The sequence below is a fragment of the Ruditapes philippinarum genome, unplaced genomic scaffold (assembly GCF_026571515.1).
Source record: "Ruditapes philippinarum isolate M1 unplaced genomic scaffold, ASM2657151v2 ctg5319_1_1_1_1, whole genome shotgun sequence".
NCBI lineage: Eukaryota > Metazoa > Mollusca > Bivalvia > Venerida > Veneridae > Ruditapes > Ruditapes philippinarum.
In genome coordinates this window covers 7,292-17,920 of record NW_026860919.1, presented here as the reverse complement: position 1 = coordinate 17,920, position 10,629 = coordinate 7,292, and the positions used below count along the sequence as shown (strand labels likewise).

At 33.4% G+C, this 10,629-nt stretch overlaps 1 pseudogene; it reads left to right on the top strand.

Moving 5' to 3' along the window:
• The first annotated feature begins 441 nt into the window (after positions 1–441).
• On the top strand, positions 442–9,383 carry LOC132713919 (uncharacterized; annotated as a pseudogene).
• The last annotated feature ends 1,246 nt before the right edge of the window (positions 9,384–10,629 follow it).

Here is a 10,629-nt window from a genome sequence, read left to right as displayed (position 1 = left end):
GGCTTTATTGTTTGTTACACCTTTAAAAACATTAACGTACATCTAAAAAACATTAACGTACATCTAAATGGTTCAAGAGATCAAAAGATAATAAATAATTATTTAAAGAATTAAAGTGTCATAATTGTTTAATTGTTATTAAATTAATTGTTGTTAATCAATCAAGCAATATACTATAGTGGGGCCGAAACGTCTCTCGGAAAAGGGCCGAAACGTCCAGGGGCCGATTTTTCGACTGGGGCCGATTTGGTTTGGGGCCGAAACGTCCTGTTTCCGAAAAAAATATTAACAAAATTGTTTAAATTGTAATTTTATGTCATATATCACTTGTTCATTATTAAAAATGATATTAAATTGTACACTTAAACCAAAATTAAAGAGACAAATGTCCATTTCGTAGTCGAAAAGTTCATTTCGCGAAATGGAGTCCATTTCGCATTATATTACTACCGGGCGTTAACCAGGACACTGAAGGACACTTTTAAAAATTTGCTTCGTTACATTTAAGAAAAAAAAATCCTCTAATTGATGAATCTCATTGAATTAAAGTTTGGAAAGTTTATCTTCTGAAACATAGTTATACCAACAATACAAAAGGTAAATATATTTTACATAAACTTCATTCCTTTGTTTGATTTTGTTACTCATTTCCGTGTTTAAACATGCACTTGCTAAATCTATAAGGACATTTATATATATATTTGAAATTCTTTTGTTTTATTGTTCACTTTACATAACGTCCACACATACTCATTTACGTGTTTAAAAATGGAATATGTTAAAGGAAAGTGTGAAGTATTTTGTTTTATTGATCACGCATCATAACGTCATGGAAAGTTACTTTTGTAAGTGACACTATTAGTCAATATACAGGATCTAGACGCTTGCATAAATCATTATCAGAAAATAGACAAATACCGTTTTTTTACGCCGAGTTTTTGATTTCCCATTCATTATCATACATTAATCGGTGTGAAAAGATGAATTAGACCTTTTAAAGTTCATTCTGTTGGGTATAAAGGCAAGGTTTTAGCTAGTCAAAATATATTGACGTGCCAAAGCTTGATTCTGAGATATTTTCGTTCTGGGGCAGAATCTCGCTTTAACGTCAAAACCAAAAGGAGACCTTTCTGTGGTGAAACGTGAATTTCGATGTAAATGTGAAAATGCAGACAATTTAAACTAAGAATTTATTCAACAATACAATTTTAAGGAATAAACAGCACAAAAAGTGCCAGACTATCAACTTAGAAGAAAGTAAACCACGTTAGTTTCATTTCACCGTCTCATTTGTGTACCAACGCCGCCATATTGTGATGTTGCTACAGTAATGTAACATGTACGCTAAAAATCGATATTGTTCGGTACCGTGCGTGTTGTTTTCTTTTTTTTTTGCGTGGCTAAAAAAATATGAAAAACTATTAAACAATGTTAATTATTATTTTTTAATGTTGTTATTATTAATTTTATTTATTGCTACATTAAAATAAATCGCCAGGAAATAATCTTTAAATATTTTTCTAATTGATTGAAATCTTTAAAATGATGCGGGGAAACTTTTAATTTAGTCCTCTTTTTTATAAACATGTTTATTAAAGGATAAACAAATACTGTATTTCATTAAAATGTCTATTGTCACCACTCTGTAGTATTATCTGTTAGTATAATCACGGATTTATGTAATTATGTTATATGTAATCCGTGGTATAATTATGTTATCACAACTTGCTGCGTATTAAAACAGCAACTCCTTGCCTAGGAAAGTTTTGCTTTCAAAACGTGCATTACGCTATGAAAGTTTTTTTAATTCAAATGGTAAATTCTTGCGTTATTTTTTCATTCCTCAACAGTTTTCAGAAAAGTAAAACTCGTTACTCCGAGCGCCTATTTTTCGTTTGTCTGTATCTGAAAGAACCTGTGTAGAAGAACCATTTATCCGTGTACAATCATAGCATGCCGTATTGGCTTGGCTATTGGGTGTTGTTTAAGCGATGTTCCAGAAAAGTTTTTGTCCCGGTAAAGAAAATATATTCAACGTAATATTTATTTTTAAAATGTGTCAAATTTTCAACAACGCCGACACCGGTACGCTGGCCAATATACACTTCAGAAATGTTGACACTATTAATAATTGATGCGCAGTCCTGTTAATTCCTTACTTAATTTCTTTGTGTCAACTTAAAATTTATAAGATTAAGTTTTAAATAAATAAATTTTATTTATAGATAAGTATTTAAATTGGAGCCGTGATTCCTTTCCGGAATCAGTTAAACAGTTTTCCATGCCGACACGGTTCAAATTGAAAAGAAAAGTTATTTTTAGATTGTAATTACATGTGTTTATTTTTCAATTTATAATTATGAATATACTTGATGATTTGTTTTAAAGACGATAATCTTATGCTTCAATTTCTTTCTATAATACATTTATGAAAATTGTTCAAACGATGGTAAGAATTTAAATGTGTTACGGTCCCGAGTTTCCTCAGTACAGTTTCCCGGCTTACAAATACGCTCTGAATTTACGCAAGATATGCCAACTTTTTAACTTTTGAGTTGTGACATTTAATTATTAGGAACTATTTTCTGGTTTTCTATCTAAATTTACAAGAAGGTTAAAATCTTAATTTTCGTTCTATATCAAAAACTAAAAAAAAAATATTGAAAAAAAAACCTGATGAGTCGCCGTGATTTCTAACCGTCTTTGTAAGTTCGTTTTCCAAAGCAACACCTTTTATATTTAGGGCAGTAACAATCTGTATCATATTATTGTTTAAAATGAGTAAACTTGTTGCATAAACCTTAAATCTTACAAGATTGGACAAGAATCAAAGAAATCACAGACACTTTGGGTGTGTACAAAGCTCAAAACGCCTTTAAAATCCAAATAAAATGTATATTTGTCAACGCTGGGGAGCCACGTTTGAATTTGTCGAAAGAGTTTGTAAATAGAGTAAAACGGCGATAATCTCGGTGTTTATTTTGACGTTGAAGTTTAAAATTGACCATCATTGTGAATAATTATATCCTCTGTGTCAATGGGACAAAGGATTATGTGAAAATATTGGAAACAGAATGAAATACACGATGTTTTGAGACGGTAGGTGTGCAGATTTTTTCCGGCGGACATTTTTATCTTGTGTATTATTATAGACGTTGAAATATAAAAAAAAAAATTCAAAACGGCTTATATTATAAATATGATCAGTACATGTGCTGGGATTGACAAATAAACATTTTTTTTTTGATTTTAAAGGCGTTTTGAGCTCCACACACCAAGTGCCTGTGAAAGAAATAAGTGGCGCAGCGTTTTGTTAAATAACCGTGTTGATTGTTCAAATCGCACTTCGCCTGGCATGCATGCATTTTATAAAAGAAAATAATTTCTAAGACGGCAGAAAAGTGAAATGTATTAAATAAATCTTTACTGTATACCAACATTATGAAAGTCTTTTGCAAACCAAAATGCAACAACAAAAAAAAAAATGAAGCAGGCACCTATTTCATGAAATAAATTTCCGAGTATTTTTTCTCTGTTACCACGGTCATCATACCTACGTGTGTGTGTTTTTCTTTCTAAAAACATCTTCAGAAAGCTTTTTGGAGTAAACTATCCAGAATTATGGACTTGCGTGGATAGAAATTAAAAAAAGAAGGAAAAAAAGAAGAAGAAGTTTACATTCCAATGTTTTTTTCGCACATACATGTAGAGGCACCGCGTTTGACATTTATTCGTTTTATTATTGATAAAAAATATTTTGAACATTGAAAGTATCGTTAAGTAGTTTTCCTCTAGTTAATCAACCTGCGTTTAATAGTTAATCAACCTGATTATAAATAACAGACTGTGTCAAAATCCTTAGAATGGTGTCTTTTCGTAGTCACTATATGGCACTAGGAAAACGTTATATGTTATTTTGGTTTTGGAGTGATATATGTGGATATATTACCTGTTAAGATTTTATATCACCCGAGCCGTTAGGCGAGGGTGATATTTTATCTTGGCAGGTAATATATCCACATATATCACTCCAAAACCAAAATAATAATTTTATTACCCTTCCCCTGCCGAGTTTAGACGATTTTTTAAAAAATCATTGCTGTTTCAAATTTAACGTCGAAATAAGATTCCCTTTAGGGTACCTCTTCGTCACAACATGACGTCACATAAATACATGACGTATTTTTCCCGTACCTAACGAATGTAAACAAGAGAAAAGGAGTAGTCTATTGAACGCATTTTTTGTAATTAATATCAAGCTTTCACGAGGTCATATTTGTTTTCGATACTGATGGAAATATGTATAATTACTCTACTTTGGTAAATATTTATCATTTGACAATTAAAAAGTGCTTTTAAATCGGAATTTACACCGCGTAAAATCGAACTGTACGCGCATCACCTCAGCGCATATTGTTTACAACGTTGGGTACCAAACGGGGAAATTTAGTGTGTATATTACCCGTCTGGCTCGGTTATATCAATTTCTTTCGGGTGATCAATATCCAATCAAAAAGGCGGAAAAAATCTGGAAGGGTAATAAACATTGCTCTTTAAACATATAAACCTCATGTTTCAGCTCTTAATATATCCCTATTTTCATCATAATCGTGGAAAAAAATCTATAGACATGTCCTGTATTTACTTGGAAAGCTGAACAATTTTTTTTTGTATAAACAAGAAACGGTTTAGTTATAGAGTAGCTATGGTGATTCTGATATTTCTAAGAACGCTCTGACAATAACGAATAAGTTGTGCATCTGCTCCAATAAAATAATATTTTCATCCTATCATAATTATTAATTTTTGCATAAATTAATGTCTTAAATATAACATTAAACTTGATATTTTACTAAGAGTGTTTCGTCGTTTCTCAGTAACGCAGTACCGCATACACACCAGTGTAGTTATCAACAGTGTATTTGTCACGTGACATTAGCGGCGATGTCTTTATTTTGATGGTGCATGTGTTTACTTTTCTATCAAAATCGTTATGTTAGGAATATTTTTACAAATAAAACATGAAATTGATGTAGAAATGAATAATCTTTAAAGGTATCGTAACAAATTTATTCAAAAATGAATTCTAATACGATTTTAGACGGTTCAAAGCTTGCGCTCAAAATCCCGGCGCAAATTTCACCACAGAAAAGGTACTTTTTATGTTGTACGTAGAGGCGAGATATTGCCCAGACACGAAAATAGCACAATATCTCGTCGCGCAGTACAATTAGTTGGACTAGGTTTTAGCATGTTATCATTCATGCGCCGTGTCCGGTATACACCGGGGAACTATACGCCACGGTATTTAGTGTGGTGCTCGTCTCACTCATAAATGATACAATATTTTACCCTACATGACTTATTTCTAATCATGCATGAAAAAAGCTGCTTAACTTGACATTAGCTTGTCCTAAATTCAGTTCAACGCTTGAGAAATAAAGTAGAACATGCTATTTATAGATGTTTTTCTTGAAAGGAAGTAAATTAGAATTCCATTTTTTTTTCAAAAAGATTCGGTGTCCGACTTTTTTGAAATTGTTTTGTAACTAACTACTTTAAAAGAAAATAAGGTAGGTAAAAAAATTTTCTGTTAGAGCTATTCGTTTTTTTTCCTTCGATATAGCTATCTGAATTTTATTTAAATTTCATGGATAGAATCTAGCTACCTGTGATATTCTTTTCTCTACAAAAAAAGCGTATTTATTTATTTAAATTATAAAGTAAACATGATAAGATATGTTTCGGTTTCTTTAAAAAAATGAAGCCAAGACTTAGACTCAAGTTAAGTTGATGACCGCAATCGACCTTCATAAAACTATAATATGTATACTCAAATTTACCTTAAGTTATAAATATCTAAAATGTTAATCGTAAAAAGGATCATTGAGTTGTATATGTTTAATTAATTTATGGTCTCATCTGTTTCTTGTCTTATTACATTTAACAAAAGGTGATCTTTTGGGTGATGAATAGCATACAACTTTTAACGAGGTGCTTGTAAATCTTTTAAAATTTACTGCAGATTTTACATGCAGTGTCATGAGTGTACATAAAGTATCGTGTACATGCAGTGCCGCGAGAGTAAATGCAGTGTTGCGAGTGTACATGCAGTGCCGCGAGAATTTATGCAGTGCCGCGAGTGTACATGCAGTGCCGCGAGAGTTAATGCAGTGTCGCGAGAGGTAATGCATTGCCGCGAGAGTTAATGCAATGCCGCGAGAATTAATGCAATTTCGCGAGTGTACATGCAGTGCCGCGAGAGTTAATGCAGTGTCGCGAGAGTTAATGCAGTGTCGTGAGAGTTAATGCAGTGTCGCGAGTGTACATGGAGTGCCACGAGAGTTAATGCAGTGTCGTCAGTGTACATATAGTGCCGCTAGAGTTAATGCATTGTCGAGAGTGTACATGCAGTGCCGTGAGAGTTAATGCATTGTCGAGAGTGTACATGCAGTGCCGTGAGAGTTAATGCATTGTCGCGAGTGTACATGCAATGCTGCTAGAGTTAATAATAATGCATTGTCGCGAGTGTACATGCAGTGCTGTAAAAGTTAATGCATTGTCGCGAGTGTACATGCAGTGCCGCGAGAGAGTTAATGCAATGTCACGAGTGTACATGCAGTGCCTCGAGAGGTAATGCCTAGTCGCGAGTGTACATGCAGTGCCGCGAGAGTTAATGCAATGTCGCGAGTGTACATATAGTGCCGCGAGAGTAAATGCAGTGCTGCGATAGTTAATGCAGTGTCGCGAGTGTAATATGCAGTGCCGCGAGAGTATATCAAATGCTGCGAGTGTACATGCAGTGCCGCGAGAGTACACATAGTGCCGCGAAAGTATAAGTGCCGTGTGTACAAAAATAGCAAAGATAGTAGTTCATTGATACGGAAAATGACTATTTCTTTGATGATACCAAAAATAAATTTTTCGACAAAAAATAGCTTTTGAGGCATGATGGGCCTTTAATATAAAGAATTAAATGATATCATGAAGATTTATTTTTAGTATTATTCCAAATTCACCGTGAGCACACAATGGTTATGTATTGTGACTTTTCAATAAAAAGAAACTTTATGGGTTTACTTATTAGAATGTTTAAATGTTTTGAAATATTCCACATAAAGCAATGTAGAAACAATACTGTTATTAATATGTCAATGAGATAAATTTCCTATAGATCATTATCGTTTAAGCCGTTTTTAATAGAAAATAATCAATTTTGCAAATAAAATATATAGATTTAGAACTAATTATCAATCGTCAAGTCATAATGTGTCAGCGAAACGAGGAAAAGGACCGAAACATCGAGGGGTCGATTTTGCACAGGGGCAGATTTGGTTTGGGGCCAAACGTCCAGTTTGAGTTTGAAATTACGTTTTGTTCAATAGACTTGAACAAAATCATAACACAATTACTGTGACAAATGGGCTACATATATTAATTATTTTTGTATTGTTTCACTATAAAAGTTAGATATGAAAACTATTCATTATATTACGAATAAAGTCTTCTAATTACTTTTAACTAGAAACAGACATAATTTAAACCCAATGTTTAATACATGTTTATGTTGTTTTATAGAAATGGCCGTATCAGGACGTAAACAAGTAGACTTGCTAGGATCAGTAGCAGCAGGATCAGAAGAAGACTTCGATCACTGTTGTGAGCCATGCCTTACCACGGGTCAACGTATAGAAGCTCATGGGTTTTGCGGCACATGTCAGGAATACCTTTGTAGTAACTGCCTGGATTGTCACAGAAAGGCAAAAATGTCTAAGACTCACAATATACTAAGTAAAGATGAATTAGATAAGTTCAATACAAAGCAGCAATCATACAACGAATGTACCGAAGTATGTTCAGCTCATAAAAAAGAAATAATTAAATTTTATTGCCCATCCCACAAAGAGCTCGGGTGCAATGATTGCATGACTTTAGGCCACAGAACGTGCAAAATTGAGTACATTCCTGATAAATGCAGAGGCATTGCAGATTGGAAGGAATTCGATAACGTCATGCAAAAACTCAGCGGAAAACTTAAAGAAGCAGAAAAAATCTCTCAAATGGCTAAAGAAAGAAATAATGATATAAATGAATGCAATAAAGAAATAATCAAAGCAATAACAGAATTCCGAAAAGAAATAAATGACCGCCTTGATCAGATGCAACAAGATGTTTTAAGAACTGCTGAAGGCATTAAGACGAAGAATAATAGAACCGTTCAGAAGGTCCTTGATGAATGTGCAAGTATGATTTCTGATATAAAACGTCTGCAATCAAAGCTAAATGTAAGCAAATCAAATCATCAGAATAGTCAACTCTTCATTGACATGAAGCGGGCTGAGTCTTCACTGAAATCAAATGAATTAAATGATGCAGAAAAATCTTTGATAAATACTAATATGCACTACTCATTTGAGCGAAATTCTGACCTTGAATCATTGTTATCGAAAACAAGGGTCTTTGGTGAGATTGTCAGTCATTCTTGTTATGAACCGCCGAATAAGATGAAATCTGTTGATCGTCTGATTGGGAAAGAAGAAATCAACGTTAAAACGTCATCAGATGAGAGGAAATGTAATATCACAGGATGCGCAGTTCTCAACACAAATAAACTAGTTCTAGCTGATTGAGAAAACAAAAAGGTAAAATTGATATCTATAGAGAACAAACTTGTACAAGAAGAGAAAGCTCTAGACTCAGAGCCATTTGATATTGCTGTAATGTCTCAGGATCAGTTCGCTGTAACAATGCCGAATATCAAAGAAATAGTTGTCATGACAACAGACGACAAGCTATCATGTGTCCGCAGTATTAAAGTGGATAGGGTATGCTATGGTATAGACTTTAATCAAGATTGTCTTTATGTTGTTTGTTTGTCTCCTCCTAGTGTGATTGTACTGAATACACAAGGTGATATCCTGAATAACATCCCTCTGAACTTTCTTTCACCTGACTATGCCCCGTATATTGCTGTGAGAAAGGATTCCAAACTTCTGTATATCAGTGACTATGGTAACAACAGTATAGTGAGTGTATCATTACAAGGGAAAGTTACAGCTACATATAAGCATACAGATCTTAGAGGACCACGGGGAATGTTGATGTTAGATGACGGGTCATTACTTGTCTGCTGTTTTGATAATGGAACAATTCATAAAGTCAACGGAGACTTGAAGCAAGGGAAGATGATGTATAAAGATAAAACCCGTCTGCAATCAATATGCTACAGTTCACGCTATAATGAGGTTTATGTTAGTTGCTATAATGATAACAAGTTGAAAGTATTTGACACACAATGATCAATTGATGAAATTTTCATTTGATAACCAAATTGAAGATTGCATTGCATTAATTGTTCTTTATTATAGAAAATGATAAAAGTATATTTTGTATGATTATTATTATCATTATTATTATCATCATCATCATCATCATTATTATTATTAATATTATTATTATTATTATTATTATTATTATTATCAGCAGCTCATGTGTTTCAAAAATATCTCTTTGTATCAAAAATCCTTTTCGTCGTTTTGAAACTATGCAAATTGTCGCCGATAATTTTGTTTTAATATCAAACTTTTTAAAACGCAAATTGATCATCCTTATTACAAATGAAACAAATGCAAGCTCCATTGAATGATTATGTTTCATATTAGGAATTGGCTAGATATTTAATGAGATATTCTTTTAGATACAAAGATGTTTTTGGGCCAATTCTTACACTCTTCTATTGTTTGCCTTAATAACACGAGTCGGTTATATTGAAAATACAGCCGGTAAGGAAAGAATCTTTATTTCTAATTAATAATTCATGAATGACAAACTTCCTTTATTTTCTTCAAAACATTGACAGGTGCCGTGTATGTAGATTTGACATACAAAGGTCACGAATTTTCAAAGAAAAATAACGTTAAAAATGTGAAGTTATATAAAGTTTTTACACTTTATTAATTGAAATTTGTATAAGGAACTTGTGTCCTGTTATCAAATGAACGGAACGCGGCAAGATTCGTCATGAATAAACCATTCAACCGTAATAATCCATCTAGCGTTACATCAATGCTACACGAACTAAAATGGCCAACACTTGAACAACGTCGTCAGTGTGCGGACTTAATTCTCATGTATAAAGTGTTAAATAACCTGGTGGCTGTACCAGTTGAATACCACCCACAAATATCATCAAGATACACAAACTCGGTAAAGTTCGTCACTTATCACTGCAGACTTAATGCGTTCAAACATTCATTCTTTCCAAGAACTGTACCTTATTGGAACAACCTACCAGCTAACATCACAACTGTGGACAACCTAGACAGTTTTAAGGCCGCTGTCCAGACTTACGTATTTGTGTAAATTATTAAACATCGTGTATAGTGTACAAACATGTTTGGATTTTACCTCACACTACGTTTTCACATTATTTTAACTCGAACGCCTGGTGCCGCACATGGGGGACGGTTTTTAGCCCACGTTTTATGGAGCACAATTTACATCACCACTCGTCGCTGATGTCTGCACAGCGGATTTACATACGAGTTCATTATAGAAGTAGAAGTAGAAGTAGAAGAAATGTTGAAGTGTGTCACAGGCTGAGAAAAATGTGCAGCTTGTCTAGGATTC